The sequence below is a fragment of the Artemia sp. Qi Xiang Cuo genome, chromosome 20, assembly GCF_049724085.1.
Source record: "Artemia sp. Qi Xiang Cuo chromosome 20, ASM4972408v1, whole genome shotgun sequence".
NCBI lineage: Eukaryota > Metazoa > Arthropoda > Branchiopoda > Anostraca > Artemiidae > Artemia > Artemia sp. Qi Xiang Cuo.
In genome coordinates, this window is record NC_142813.1 from 42,476,568 (window position 1) to 42,492,330 (window position 15,763).

Below are 15,763 nucleotides of genomic sequence, written 5' to 3' on the forward strand. Positions count from 1 at the left end.
CCCCATGCCAATTCGTATGGATGGACTAGTCGTAGAAACTTCACAGGACGCTCATTCTATTACAAATTGAAAGTTTTACTACCATCTGTAAAATCAAAAGGTATCGTAGGGAAGCTAGCGCCCCTCATATGTTATTTTGGCTACCCGCACACCCCTCTCATCCCCTTTAGACACCCAATCAAAAATGGGAGACAGCCATTTACTTCAAGTAGTCAAATGTCCAGTGACTATGTGTCCGAGTAATATATGACCCATCAGGCCACTGGGCAAAGGGCTTTAAATTATTTAAGTTCCCCTAAGTTTACATATACTGTTTATTATTAGGAAGGGGGTATGTGTGATCCTGGGTTTCAAAAACGAATATTAGATGTGTATATATTCTACATGTTATGGTTAAACTTACAGAGAGTGTTAAGGAGGATTTTAAACTAAATCAAAAGACACTGTGTGTATCCAGGTTATCAAAATGGCGTATCTGTATATCTGCAATATCCCACTCAATATTCAGATAATGTTGAGTGACACGTAAAACTAAGCCTTAACGCATCATGTCTACCCATGTTGTCGAAAGGACGTATCTGTAAAGTCTCAAGAACGGGCAAGGGTATTAAGATGAAATTTTCAGGAAATGTTGAGAGGGATGTCAAAGTAAATTAAAAGATGCTATATACATTGAAGTTTCTCAAAAGGGCGTATCTATAATATCTCAGGAATGGCTAAGGGCGCTAATTTGAAGCTTTCAGGGCACCTTGAGGGAATGGTGAGCCACATCAAAATACACTACGTACATCTATGTTGTCAAAGGGCGCATCTCCAATATATCAGGAACAGCTATGGGTATTGAGCTAAGGATTTCAGGGAATGATGAGCTGGGTTTGGAACTAAATCAAAAGACACGACATGCATCCAGGTTGTCAAAAAAGGTGCACGTGCAACATCTGTGGAATGCTTAAAGACATTAAGTTGAAAGTTCAGGATATCTTAAGAGGGACGTAAAACTGAATCAAAACACACCATGTTCATCCAGGTTGTCAAAATAACGCATCTGCAATATCTGAGGAATGGCTAGGGGTATTAAGTTGAAACTTACAAGGAGTGTTGAAAGGTATGTTGAACTTAATCAAAAGACAATACATGCATCAAGGTATTTAAAAGGACGCATCTTCAGTATATAAGGAATGGTCGAGGTAATTAAGTAGAAACTTTCAGTGCATGTTAAGCTAAATCAAAAGTAACTACTTACAGCCAGCATGCCAACAGGACATATCTGCATTATCTCGGAAATGTCTGAAGTTATTAACCTGAAACTTTTCGGAAATGCCGAGGGATGTAAACTTAATGAAACGATGAAATTTGTATCCTGTTTATCCAAAGGGATTATATATAATATCTAAGAAACGGCTAAGAATATTAACTTGAAATATTTTGGAAAACCAAAAATTTCAACCCAATCTCTTGGTTTGAGAAATATTTCTTAACCCAAGAGATTTCAAATACCTGATATCTATATATTAAATTCAATTTTGTACTCGGTATTAAGGGTGCCAATCTATAAAATTTTAATTTTGTATTTTTCTCAGAAAGGATGGCTAAGGACGCGTGTTTGCTCAATTTTATTTGTATTTTTTTACATGAGTGATTGCAGCGACAGGTCGGATGTAGAAAATCGGGAGTGGGCTTATTTGAACCAAAATTAAAAATTTAAATACTTTTTTGAGCTACAATAGAGATTTCTTTAGGTTCAAACCTATATTCGGAGCCCGAGTATTACTTTGACCCTAACACAAAGTGTTCTTATCAGAAGAGTATTGTTAGTTGTGGAATCTGTAGTAAAGCTTAACAACTGAACTACTTAAAAGTGAGTTAATTTAGGGGCGTAGTTTATCTTGCCAGGGTCATCGGGGAATAGTTTACTAGTAACACCAAATAAGTCTTATTTCTGTTTTTAAATTCTGTAAGAAAATGTTTTCCAAATGTTGTCTAGCAATCACAGATGTCGCAAACTTTTTTCTCGCTTTTTCAATTTCGTGCTTGTCAAATATCGTAAGCACAATCTTTTACTCTATCTTTAAACGAAAACTTGTTTCTTAAGAAAGTTGCTTTCAGAACAAACAGTAAACTCCCAACAGCTCTCAATTTTTTTGCAATTAGCGTAAAGGAATTCTATTCTTAATAGTGAGAAGTAGATTTGTTCAGAAAGTTAGAGCTATACACAGTGAACAAGAAAATAATAAACCGAGAAAAACCAGTTCCACAATACCGCATTTAAAATTGTTTTATGCTGCATATTAAAAAGCAATATTCAAATAATTTATTCCAACCGTGAGCACAGTAGAGAAAATACAAAGTAGCGACTTCTTTTTCCAAACATGACACATATTTCATACCGTGCGTAAAGACTCTGAGCTGTGTCGTCACAGCCTTTCCGTGGGTTTCATTAGTTTTGCATAAGTCACCGTGATGTGTACATCGGAATCGCGCGTGGGCAAAAATAGAGTATGTATCTTGTGTAATTTTAGATCAGTGTCACATATTTTGTATAGAGAGTATAGCCCTTGTCGGTACTATATATTCTCTGTACTGTGATCGTGAAATAGAAATTGAACCAAGCACAAATAACGCTGGAACGTTGTTAGAAAACTTGTCGCGTTTCCAAAGATCGTATCTGAAATTCTTAATTTTTTAAATAATTGGCAAAAACTATTTGCTGTACTGCATTCAAAGAGAGGATTATCAGGGCAATTTATGTTATTGTCTTTTTCAATTTCGTGAATGTCAAACATCGTGGACACAATCTTTCATTCGACCTTAAAAGGATAACTTGTATCATAAGAAAGTTACTTTCAAAACACACATTAAAGTTCCAACAGTTCTTTCTTTTGCACAGAGAGTAAAGGAAGACAAAGAAGATCTATTCTAAAAAAGATAGAGAAGAGTTGTTCGGAAAATCAGAGTTGTACACAAAAGTCAGAGTCATATTACTTGACTTACGTGACTAAATTCCTGTCCAGCCTTTGTGGCTGTATTGGGGTTGCTTCTCTTTTAAGCAGACGATGAATTTGGTGACGGCATTTCAATGCGTCTGGCGCTACACGTTGTAGGTGGGGAAGGCTATGGGCAATGAAGTTGTCGGTTTGTCTCTTACGAGATCATCCTCGGGGGAATGTGAATGTGTCATGAAGCCATCCCTCGAAGGTGATTTTTGATAGCTGGCTGCTTGACATTCGCTGAATTTTGCTAAGTCACGGAGCCGTTGGCTTTTCATCCGATCCATGGTGGCTTAGGGCCAACGGAGCTTTCGGAGGTCTTCATTTGAGACTCTGTCAACGTAAGTAATCCCCAAAATGCTTCTAAGATATTTAGATTCAGATGTGGATAATATTCGCTCATCACCAGAATTTACTGACCAAGTTTTGCTTGAGCATATAGTGATGGGGATTATGAAGTAGTTAAAGTGTCGCACCGTTAGAGAAGTTGACAAAGCCTTATTTTTCCATATTGCCAGGTGATTATTGAGGTTGGCTCATGCCAGGCCAAGTCACCGATTGATTACTTTCGAGCAGTCGTTGTCAGAAGTTATAAGGCTCCCTAAATGGATGAGGGAGTTTATATTTTTTTACTGGCTCCCTAATTATTGTCAGCTGCACAGATATTGTGACAGGATCTCTAGACACCTGTATAACCTTAGTTTTTGCCGTATATAATTACCATCCCAAATGCCTAGGTTGTTGAAACTAGTTCATCGGTGTCAGCTTTGAGTAGATGCTCTTGGCTGTCGATTTTCTCAATTTCATCTACGTGCGCCAGTTTATCGATAATCTTCCCTCCAATCTCTTCACCGTCTACAGTTTAGCAAGTTATAGTGCAGTGTTTAGGAATAGGTTAAAAAGGCAGGGTGACAAATGGCAACCTTGAAGAACATCCACCAATGCTTTGAATATTCTGTGAGTCCCTTGGGTGTCTGGACCTAGCCAACGAAATGTGAATTGATGTCTCTGGTCAGAATTCCCATGTTTTCAAGAAAACCATAATGCATTAGAATATGCCACAATCCATCTTGCCACATAAAGTCGAAGGCCTGCTTGAAATCGATGAAGAATAGTAGCAGCTCTTTTGCAGACTCGATATGCTTCCCCATCAGTTGCCGAGCGGAGAAAACTCTGTCTATGGTAGAGTGGTCTTTCCAAAATCCTGCTTGCTATTCCTCTAAGACATGGTTTGTCAGAGATTTTAGATGGTTAAGATATATTTTTAAGACTATTTGCCAGTTGGCTAGTCAAACTTATTGGTCTGTAGTTTTTACACTTGTACTTTTCATACTTCTCAAAAACGGGAACGATGACTGCTTTGGTCCAAGATCTGGGCAAGTGACTGGTTCCCCAGATATTTGTAATGACTTAATCATAGATATTCACCAGTTCTTTTGGGCCCGTTTGTAGTTGTTCTGGTTGGATACTATCTGGCCCGGGGACTTTGTATATTGTTGTAAAGCCTGTTGGATTTTCTTTTCTACTAGATGTTTTAGCCTCTTTTACTGGTCCTTACTCTGTAGGTCTACTCTATTAGCATGGGCCTGCTTCCACCCACAGAGATAAATGATTTCGGGGGTAATCTAAAGGTTATCCAAGGGAGTCTGAATTCCCAGGATTTTCCCAGAAGTTCCTGTAATGACGAACGCGCTTTCGTCGAGAAATCGGCCGCTTTCTTCTGCCGTTCGTACTTTCATCGGTTGGATGGTTGACAACTTATTTGAGAATTCTATTCTATACCTGTTTCTTGTTTCTATGTTTTTCAGCAGACCGATACGCTATCTTGGTGAGCTTTTCCTAGACTGCCGGGGCTTCCGAATCTGGACACGGAGCAGAGACATGACCAGAGTGCGGTGCAAGTCGAGGTCACTACCGGCTATGGAAACTGTTTTCAATACTAATGATTTCGATCACTTGCGGAGGAATATATAGTTGATCATGTTTGGAGTGCGGCCGTCAGGGGATTTCCAAGTTCTTTATCACGACAAAAGTCGATGAGTATTTCACCCCTGTGATTTGCCATCCCTGCCCAAACTTGCCTATGACATCTTCAAGTTCATCGCTTGTGTGTCTGACAATGGCGTTGTAGTCGCAAATACCAGATAGAACGTCTTTCTTGAGAGCGATAATCTACGGTGTATTGGAGTGTGGTGTAGAATTCTACGATTTCTTGTTCACTCTGAGACGAGTCGGGGTGTTGACTTCGAAGATCGTTATGTTGCCAATGAATCCTTTCAAACGAATAGTGATAATACTTTCAGAGAAGGTGAAAAGCAAGGAGAGGAGACGGACTCCTTGCTATGGACTCAATCACTTCTTTCAGACGCGATGAAGGTTGTATTATTTATTCTTTTTATTCCTACTGAGAGAAGGTGAGTCTCAAACAGTCGAACAATATCCTAGAAGCAGCGATTCATCTCATTTAGGACTAATTCCTTTTTCCTGGTTGGGCTAGTTTGTGTACGCTTAACGTTCCGAGTGTGAGGGATTTTCTGGGGGTAAAGTCTTCCCCGTCTGTAGAGTCGTTATATCGGTTAAATGATTGTCGGTTGCCCTGAATGCGGTAGAAAATCATTTTCAACATCATTATCAACATCATTTTGGTAATTTGGAATTCTTTGTCTCCTACCGGTGGTTACCTCAGACAAGGCACGGGTTCTTATTTTTTCGCCATTTTCATCATTAATGTAGCGAAGAAGGAGTTTCCTGACTTATTTGTTAGGGTAGTGGCAAGCCACTCCTCCCTACCCTTAGCAGAGACAAGTAATCATAGAGCTGGATCACCTACCCCTCACAGTTATCCGTCTAGGAAGGAATTCTCCCGTTCGGTGGTCTGCGACATCGAGCGAATTTGCAATTTAAGCCAAAAATAAAGGACCCTTTTTTTAGGGGTCTGAACTTTGGAGAATTTCATGCCCTCAATCTGTTTTGGGAGTTTTTCAAATCCTTGGATCTAAAAAGTGATCTAAAGAATATTTCTAGTTTAAGCTTACGGCTATAGAAATATCAGTAAGTCACTGATCCTTAGTCTCGCGGAAAAGTATGAAAAAGAAAAAAGAAAGTGAAAGGCATTGATAAGAAATCGCCTTTTTTGGATTGGAAACGACTTTTTGTTTGACTAGCAGAGTTGTCTTTGCTTATTTTCCGCTTGCTACCTATATGCTGTCCATTTACTGACAGAAAGAAATGTTTTATTTATCTTACGAGTGACGTTCCTGCAACGGGAATGGATTAGAAAAGAACAAATTCTGATTCTTCATTTGTAATGACTTACAGATGACAAAATTGTCCTTTTAGTTTTTATACTGCTCGCGCAATTAGGATATTTCTCGAAATTTACTCATCTTCGTTCTATTTTATTCGAGTCCTTTGTAAACTCAATTTGCCTTTATCTTTATTCTGTCTTATCAAAACCCATTAGAGCCCTACATGAACTTTTTTAGTCCTTAGGGAAAAAGAAACAGAGCCTCTTTAGTTCTTAAGATGGAGGGAAAATAAGAGGCAAGCCTATAGATCTGTTTAGAATAAAGGGTCATAAACCTTCATTGTATTTTTTTTTCGACACTTTGCGTAGAATGGGTGATCGTAGAAACTTGGAAAGGGATGCTTCGATGGGAATTTTAAAGTTTTGTTGCCGTTTGTAAGGGTTAAAGGTGATTGGAGGGCAACAACTCTCCCCCGTGTCCTTCTTTGCTACTTATCTCCTACGTAAAACTCACGGTATCAGGTCAAAATTTTGAGGCAGGTATTTCGTTCACAATAGTCGAAAGGTCTGATAAATCTGCTTCCAGGCTCGAAATAACCCCTACAGAAGCATGAGCAACGGTCCATCGCTTACAAATAAGTTTTACTAGAAAATATAGCCATGTTTGATCTTAGCTGTCCATTAGCTGTGAAGTCTTAAGTATTGTTCGCCATGCTAAGATTCCAGGCCAAGAGTTTTCTAGGGTAGTACTCTGGTAACGACAGGACATCCTAAGTAAATCAAAAGATGCTATAAGTTCCCAAGTTCCCAAAATACATTATCTGTAATATATGTGACATCGTTTGGTCTTAGTTGTCGATTAGCTAAGAACTCTTAAGGATTGTTTGCCAGGCCAAGAGTTTTCCAAGAGTAACACTCTGGTAACAAAAAGACGTCCTAAGTAAATCAAACTTTTGCGTTAAGAGCGAGACGTTGAGGAGGGGACAGCCCCTTTCATATACGGAATAATTTCTGTTCGTTTTAAGTTTTAATGTCGCTCCTTACTTTCAATTAAAATAACTTCTTTTTTATTTAATTTCTGAACGTTTTTGAATTAATGCAGCTTTGATTTTGGCTCACCGTATACGAATAATTAAAATGAAATTTGCACATTAATTTTACTTTTTTGAATAAATGGCTTTCTCAAAATTCTGTTCCGACGTAACTTACGAATTAACTTACGTAACGAACTTTTATATTCGCATATTTTGATTACGTATATTAGGGAGTTGGCCCCCAAGTCAATACCTCGCTCTTTACGCTAAAGTTCAAATTTTGTTTCAATTCTTTAAGAATGACCCCTTAATCACATAAAGCAGTTAATTAGAATAAATAGCTCTGATGAAAGTACAAAAAAAAATTGGAGTAAAGAGCGAGTTAATGACTAGGGGGTGAACTCAATCTTATACGTAATAATTTCTGTTCATTTTAACAGTTGATGTTGCTCCTTACTTTTAGTTGAAAAAATTGTTTTTGTTTTTATTTAATTTCTAATCGTTTTTAAATAATGATGGGAAATCCGGCACCCCTTTCATACCAATGTCCCTTCCCCCATGAAAAGTTCCTCCATGAAAAGATCTCCCCCATATAACACCGGACCCCCCCCCCCAACTACCAGAAACAATATCCTTGAAAACTTACGTATGCTTCCCAATAACCAATACTATATGTAAACATGGGGCAAGGCTCTTAACTTGCAGAGCTTCCCCCGGGGACTGTGGGGAATTAAATCAACCTCAAAGACATAGTTATTGTATTTTTTGACCATGTCGAACAATTTGGCAATCTCAAAATTTTGATGGGGTGACTTTTGGAAAAAAATGAGTGTGGGAGGGGGCCTAGTTGCCCTCCATTTTTTGGTCACTAAAAAGGGCACTAGAACTTTTAAATTCCGTTCGGATGAGCCCTCCCGTAATATTCTAGGATCACTGGATTGATAGGATCACCCCAGGGGAAAAAACACGTATCCGTGATCTTTTTGGTGGCAAAAATACAAATTTTCTCAGGCCCGTAACTTTTGACGGGTGAGACTAAACTTGATAAAATTTATATATTTTAAATCAGTATAAAAATCTGATTCTTTCGATGTATGTATTAGTATTGACATTCCGTTTTTTAGAGTTTCGGTTACTATTGAGCCGGGTCACTCCTTAAGCTCGTTACCACGAACTGTTTGAAAAGAAGCTATCTGCTCCCAAATTTTCGAAATATGTTATCTGCAATATCGCAGGAATGTCTCAGGGGATTGAGCTGAAACTTTCAGTGTTGAGAGGAGGAGTAGGCGGACTTTAAACTTTAAATTAAGTGAAGGGGGCGAGGCAAATCGAAAGTTGCTATGGGTATCCAGGTCATTGAAGTAGTGTCCTGTTGAGGAAAGGAGGATACTATTGGGAAAAATAGGGGAAGGTGGATCAAGGGGACTTGAAGCTTGTGTTAGGACGAGAAGGTTCTAACCCTTTTTTTTGGTCACCCTAATGGTTTTTGGCCTAAAGTTTTACCCTAAACGTTTAAGCTGCTAGGGGACACGGAATCTATGCACGTTTAAGCAGTGGGATAAATTGTAAGACACTAGCCGTCGCCATGTCATAATAATACCGGGTCTGAAGTATTTCGGGAAGGACTCTGGAGACCGATTTTATGATTTCTGGGATTAGTAATGGGGGGGGGGGGAGTAAGTGTATCTTGAATTGTGACTTAAAGAGAGGCGGTAGAGATAAATCGAAAGACACTTTGTATGTCTAGGTTAGCACAATACAATATCTGCAAAATCTCAAGAATAACTTGGGGGGTCGAGTTAAAATTAAAGGGTGGAGCAAGGTAAAGGTAAAGGATTGCAAATTGTTTATTGGATGGGTGAAAGTAAATCAAAAGACACTATTGGCTTCTGGCTCATCAAAACAGAATTAGCTGTATCTCGGGATGGACTGGGGGTGGATTTGAGAATTTCAGGTAAGATTTGTGGTCGTGAACTATTTCAAGACCTTTTTGAGTAAACTAAGTACTTCTTTTATAAGAGTAATTAAAGAATCCATTCGGAAAAAATTGTCGTAATTTCTGTAAGAGAGAAAGAGAGAAAAAGAAAAAGAGAGAAAGAGAGAGACTGAAGGACAAAAGGTGTACAGGGAGAAAAAAGAGAGTAAAACAGAGATAGGGAGAAAGGGATGAGCGTTAAGCTGTGTTAAGCTTCAGTAGAAGTATCGTCTTGGAAAAACCTTGGACGTATAGAGACTATTTTAAATCTCCTAGCCAAATAAGAGTTCCAAGTAAAGCTTTAATTCTTAATTTTTAGCCTCTTAAACGAAATGAAACTAACCTTCTCAGATAACCTACTGTTATTTTCCCAGCCAAAATGAAAAATAGTTTGTTAAGTGCTACCTGTTACTTGAGTAAATTTCCTTTTTAGCATTTGTATTTATAATAAATTTTACTACTAAATTTTTTTCTAGAATTTTGGTTACAAATTATTTCATGCATTTTTCAAACCGTTCGTGGTCACGAACTATAATTAATGAGCAACACGACTCAATAGTAACCAAAACTCTAAAAAAAAGAATTCTTTTTATCAAAAGATACATCAAAAGAATTGGCTTATTAAGCTGATTCCAAATACATTAAGTTTAGTGATATTCACTCATTAAGTTTAGTGTTATCCATCAAAATCTATGAGCCTGAGAAAATTTGCCTGATTTTTGAAAAGGGAGGCACCCTCTAAAAGTCTAGGAACCTTAATGAAAGAGACACAATCAAATTCAGCGTATCAGAGAACCGTACTTCAGAGGTTTCAAGCTCCCATCTGCAAAAATGTGGAACTTTTTTTTGTGAAGAAAGATCATAGATGCGTGTTTATTTAATGTTTTTCTTGTTTTGTTTTTGTTAGTTTTCCCCAGGGGTAATTGTATCAAATCAATACTCCTAAAATATCATGAGTGGGCTCATTCAAACGGAAATGAAAAGTTTTAGTGCCCTTTAAGCGACCAAAATTATTCGAGGGCATTTAACCCTCCTCCAATGCACATTTTTTCACCACAGTCGTCCAATCAAAATTTCAAGATAAATATTTTATTGAGCATAGTTGAAAGATCCAGTAATTATGCATCTGAGGATAGCATAACCCCCACTGCCCCTGGAGAAAGGTCTGTAAGTCATGAAGTTTGCCCATTTTTAAGTATAGCATTGGTATTGTGAAGTATATGGACGTTTTTCCAGGGGGGGGGGGGTAAATTTTATGCTGGCGGGTTTTCCCCGGGGAGAATTTTCCACATGGAGGAAAGTTCTCGGATGGCCAACTTTCCAGGGGATGTTTTACTCTGGGGGAAATTTTGCACGGAGGGAGCTTGCCAAAATTTCTACAGGAAATTCTTATTATTTGTTTTAATTTCTCCTTGCCGACTCAAATTTACATATGGAGTTGTTAAAGGGAATTGTACGGGGAAATTTTCCCCGGGTTGGAATTGTCCAGAGGATCTTTCTGTAGGGGGTGGGGGATTTCAACGGGAGGTATTCTCCATTGGGGAGAATTCGAGGAATAGATTCTTTAGGGGGTATTTTCTGAGGGAGCAACTTCATACTAAGAGGGGAGGGGGGGTTAGCGGGAAAAGTTTTCCACGGAGGGGAGATTTCCCGCATGATTTGAAAACAAACAGAAATTGAAGTCTTTTTCAAATGAAAGTGTGGCAAGCACAATTTTCAGCGAGAATGGAATTGTCTGGGAGGAATTTTCATGGTGAGGGGTATTTTACATGCGAGGAACGTTCCATTGAGAGATTTTCCGTGGGGGGGGGGGGAGGAATTTTTCATGGAGGGAAGCCAGATCACCCAGCATTATATAAAAAAGGTTAGAAATTAAATTTAAAAAAAAATTTTTAAACTGAAAGTAAGGAAAAACATCAAAACTAAATATGAACAGAAATTATTAGGTATATTAGGGGGTTCCCTCCTCCTCAATACCTCGCATTTTACGCTAAAGTTTGACTTTTTGTCCCAGTTCCTTAGAAACGACTCCTAAAATACAAGGGTTGTTTAATTAGAATAATAAGAAGCTTTTTTTTAAATACTAAAAACCTTTAGCGTAAAGAGTAAGGTATTGAAGAGGGGGTGGCCCTTCTTTTATACGTAATATCTTTTGTTCGTTTTCAGTTTTGACGTTGCTCCCTAATTTAATTTGAAAAAAAAACTTTTTTTTTTTAACTAATTTTAGACAAAAACAGTACTTCTACGTAAGAGTACTTAAGCAATGCTACTCAATTAGCATTTGGGTTAGACTTAGGACTTAGAAATTGGTGTCCTTAGGACACCAAAGGACTTGGAAATTTGGCAGTAGTTGTTTAAAAGAAGATATAGGGGAGAAAATATAGAAAATATAGGGGAGAAGATTATAGGGGAGAAAAAAAAAATGAAAACTATGTTTTGCTTTTTCGTTTGTTGCTAAAAAATGTTTCTACAAGGAAGATTTTTCATTTTTCTTCAAAATAAGGCAGAAATAAACTTGATTCTATAGACTCAAAATTCTTTAGTTTTTAGACTAATTCTCCAGTTGAGAAAAGGAGATATAGCTCAATGTGGGAAAAAATAGAGGCAATAGTTATTTTGCGAACAAATCATAAAAAAGAAAACATATTAACAATTTGTTTGCTTAGTTGGCTTACAAATATTAGTTCGCAACAAAGAGTCACAAACAGCCTACTGAATTCCTGTGGTTAAGGTTTAAACTAACTAAGGCAACTTCAGGTAGCTAACCTAACTATATGTTAAATAACTAACCTAACTAGGTACCTACACTAACAAGGTTTATATAAGGACCATACTAACAACTCGATACCAAGACCATTTTGTTTATAACTCGTGAGTAATATGTGTGTGAGTTAGAATCCGAAGAGTAGTGAAGCACTAGCTTGAGTAGCTCTCAGAGACACTTGCTATAAAACTTACTTCTGCTCTACACCCTGTTTCACCTGTTACCCTTTGCCTTTTAACGGAACCAACGATCTGGTTTTACAGTTCCGCATTGGAGCATTGGTGCAGTGGTGAAGCAGTTCCGCGTTTTTCTTGTATGTGTGAGCAAAGAAGCAAACAGGTCCTAACAGGGGACAGAGGGGTGTCAAAACGAAAAACTGCATTTTAGGTCACAATTTAACTGGAGGTTCCTACCGATGGTGGATCGAGGGGGGCGAGGTAGCGCCCCCCTCCCTAGTGTAGTCAAAAGTATTGTAATTTTCTTAATTAGGTCAAGTTTGCGTTAATTAAACTTGCTCATGAGGCAAGTTAATCAGATCAACCTATTTTGCGTCCCCCCCCTTAATTTTTTTTCAGATCAAGCTATTTTGTGCCCGCTTCCCCTTAAAAAAATCCTGGATCTGCCCCTTGTTCCTACTGACCAATCTATGTAAGGAATTAGATATTGAGACCTATATCAACTGCAGCCAAGGTTTGTCTATGCCATACAGACGATTCAAGATTTAACCCCTGCTTCTCCGCTAATTTACTTGTTGACAATAATTAACTTTTGCAAAAAGGGATATTAACAGGGAAGGCTATGTCAATCAATGGCTGTGTTTACTTACTCAGTTGAATCATCCTGACAACTGTTTATTTTTCTGCGGAATCGATGAGACATTACGAAGTGAGAACAACATTCAACTTAATTTACTAGAAAAAGATGCTTTGTGATGATATTTGTACTAGAGTAATACTTCACAGATATTAAGTTAAGTAAAAATAAGATTTTTTTCGAGTGGGGTTCAAGAATGAGGACAAAAGATAAAATGAAAGCAAATTATTTGGATATAGGGGGGCTTTCACCCTTACCCCCATCACCTATGTTCTATGTACTAATCTTTATTTCATACCTTATTGAAGTTCAATTGGTCGTTTTGTAAATTCTGAAATTTCAGAGAGAAGAAAAATGCAGAATTCAGGGTTTAAAGCCCACCTTCTATATCGAACACTTTATTTTCGTTTCAAGTTTTATAGTGGTTTTTTGATTTTATAAAAAAAAAATTTGTATTTTTTCAGTGCCATTTTTTTAATTATTTATGAATAAATCAAATCCTGATTTTTAACTTGTGTTCTTTGTCCATGATACTGCACTGAACGTCTATAGAATTTTTGGAACTTCAGCCAAAGTCAAATCCTTACTATTTCAGGTCACAAATAACACGTTATGATTGATTAATGACTGATGCCGTTACCCAGTGGTGTTGATACCCCAGGGCAAAAAACCAACAAAATGAACCTGTTTGGCTGCTTTCCTGTATAGCGTCTGTGCTTCAGAAATTGCCTGTAAATATTAGTGGATTACACGGTTATAAATACAGGAGTCTTATTTGTCGCTCGTCACCCTGCCGGTATTGTTTGCAGGATTGCCACCCCTAGTGATCTTTTTATACTGTCAACACGAAAATCACTAAATCAACTCATAAATCACTAGGGTATTGAAGAAAACCACTAAAATTCACTAAAAATTACTAAAATCAAATGATTTTTTTCACCAGACGGCAACCCTGATCGTTAGTTAACAGATAAAGAATTACAAAGATAGGAAAATCCCTTTTTGAATAGTTGTTCTATGAAGAAAATAAGTCTGCTTCGTGACCTTGGACTAGAGTGTGGTCAATATATTTAATAAATTATTGCCTTAAGACTTAAATTGTAGCTTTAAATTAAGTTACCTGAAAATAGGTCCTTCTGGAGTGTTGCCACCTTATATGTCACAACAATTTAGGGAAGTTGCAATTTTATGTTCGTAGTTCTGCCAACATAGAAAACAAACTGTGAAAGAAGACATTGAGAAACTGAGATTGACTTTCGTTAACTTTCCAGGAACGAAGGTACTTTAGGTTGGATTTATATTGGAAAACTGTCGGCTTAAGTATTCTAGGAATTTTTAATGTTACATTTTACTTAACATTTCTTAATTTAGTTCATATTTGTAACGAAAAAAAAACCATCTTCTGTTGAAAGCTTTACTCGATGTTTCGCACCTAAAATAACGCAAACATTTAAATATACTAGAATTTCATATGGTGCAATTTTAAAACATTATGGAGACGTCATTAACTGATAGCAATCTCCAGCATAGTCATAGGCAGCGCAATGGTGCTGCCTAAATAAAGAGCGATGTGAGTAGTGTGCATGTAATAACCACAGCCAGTAAAATCCCTCGGCCATTTGAATGGCTATGCAATACAAGGCTAACACCCTTACTTGGGCATTAAAGCTACAGACTATATCCAATTTGGGTCATTAACCTACTTACAGAGTATACGACACTTGCCTCACTTCCATAATTTTGCTGTCAGGACACGATTAGCAAATATTAGTAGAGATGCCTCAATTGATCGTGTCACGCACCCCTGCTGCCACCTACAACTTTTTTTTACATAGTTTATGTCTGTTTGTTGTCAGTGAGAATGAAAAAAACAGGAATTTTCTCACATTGATGGTTGTTTCTTGGATGGTTATGTTTGTTGGTCAATTTATTTGATGTTTTTCATGGATGTCAACAGCAATTTATGTCTGTTTTTATGGTTTTTGTCAGTGAGAATGGAAAAACAGGAACTTTCTCACATTTATGGATGTCAACAGCAATTTATGTATGTTGGATGGTTATGTGTGTTGGTCAATTTATTTGATGTTTTTCATGGATGTCAACAGCAATTCATGTCTGTTTTATGGTTTTTGTCAGTGAGAATGAAAAAACAGGAACTTTCTCACTTTAATGGATGTCAACAGAAATTTATGTATGTTTTATGGTTTTTGTCAGTGAGAATGGAAAAACATGAATTTTCTCACATTTATGGATGTTTCATAGATGGTTATGTGTGTTGGTCAATTTATTTAATGTTTTTCATGGATGTCAACAGCAATTCATGTCTGTTTTATGGTTTTTGTCAGTGAGAATGAAAAAACAGTATTTTTTCAAATTTATGGATGTCAACAGCAATTTATGTATGTTGGATGGTTATGTGTGTTGGTCAATTTATTTGATGTTTTTCATGAATGTCAACAGCAATTCATGTCTGTTTTATGGTTTTTGTCAGTGAGAATGAAAAAACAGGAACTTTCTCACATTTATGGATGTCAACAGTAATTTATGTATGTTGGATGGTTATGTGTGTTGGTCAATTTATTTGATGTTTTTCATGGATGTCAACAGCAATTCATGTCTGTTTTATGTTTTTTGTCAGTGAGAATGAAAAAAAAGGAACTTTCTCACTTTAATGGATGTCAACAGCAATTTATGTATGTTTTATGGTTTTTGTCAGTGAGAATGGAAAAACATGAATTTTCACACATTTATGGATCTTTTTTGGACGGTTATGTGTGTTGATCAATTTATTTGATGTTTTTCATTGATGTCAACAGTAATTCATGTCTGTTTTATGGTTTTTGTCAGTGAGAATGAAAAAACAGTATTTTTTCACATTAATGGATGTCAACAGCAATTTATGTCTGTTTTATGGTTTTTGTCAGTGAGAATGAAAAAACAGGA

General features: G+C 37.1%; 1 protein-coding gene across 1 annotated transcript in view; it reads right to left on the reverse strand.

Annotated features, from left to right (window-relative positions):
- The window catches only part of LOC148940229 (diuretic hormone receptor-like), a 319,450-nt gene that overhangs the window by 196,825 nt on the left and 106,862 nt on the right, over positions 1–15,763 (reverse strand). The gene's annotated exons all lie outside the window — the stretch shown is intronic.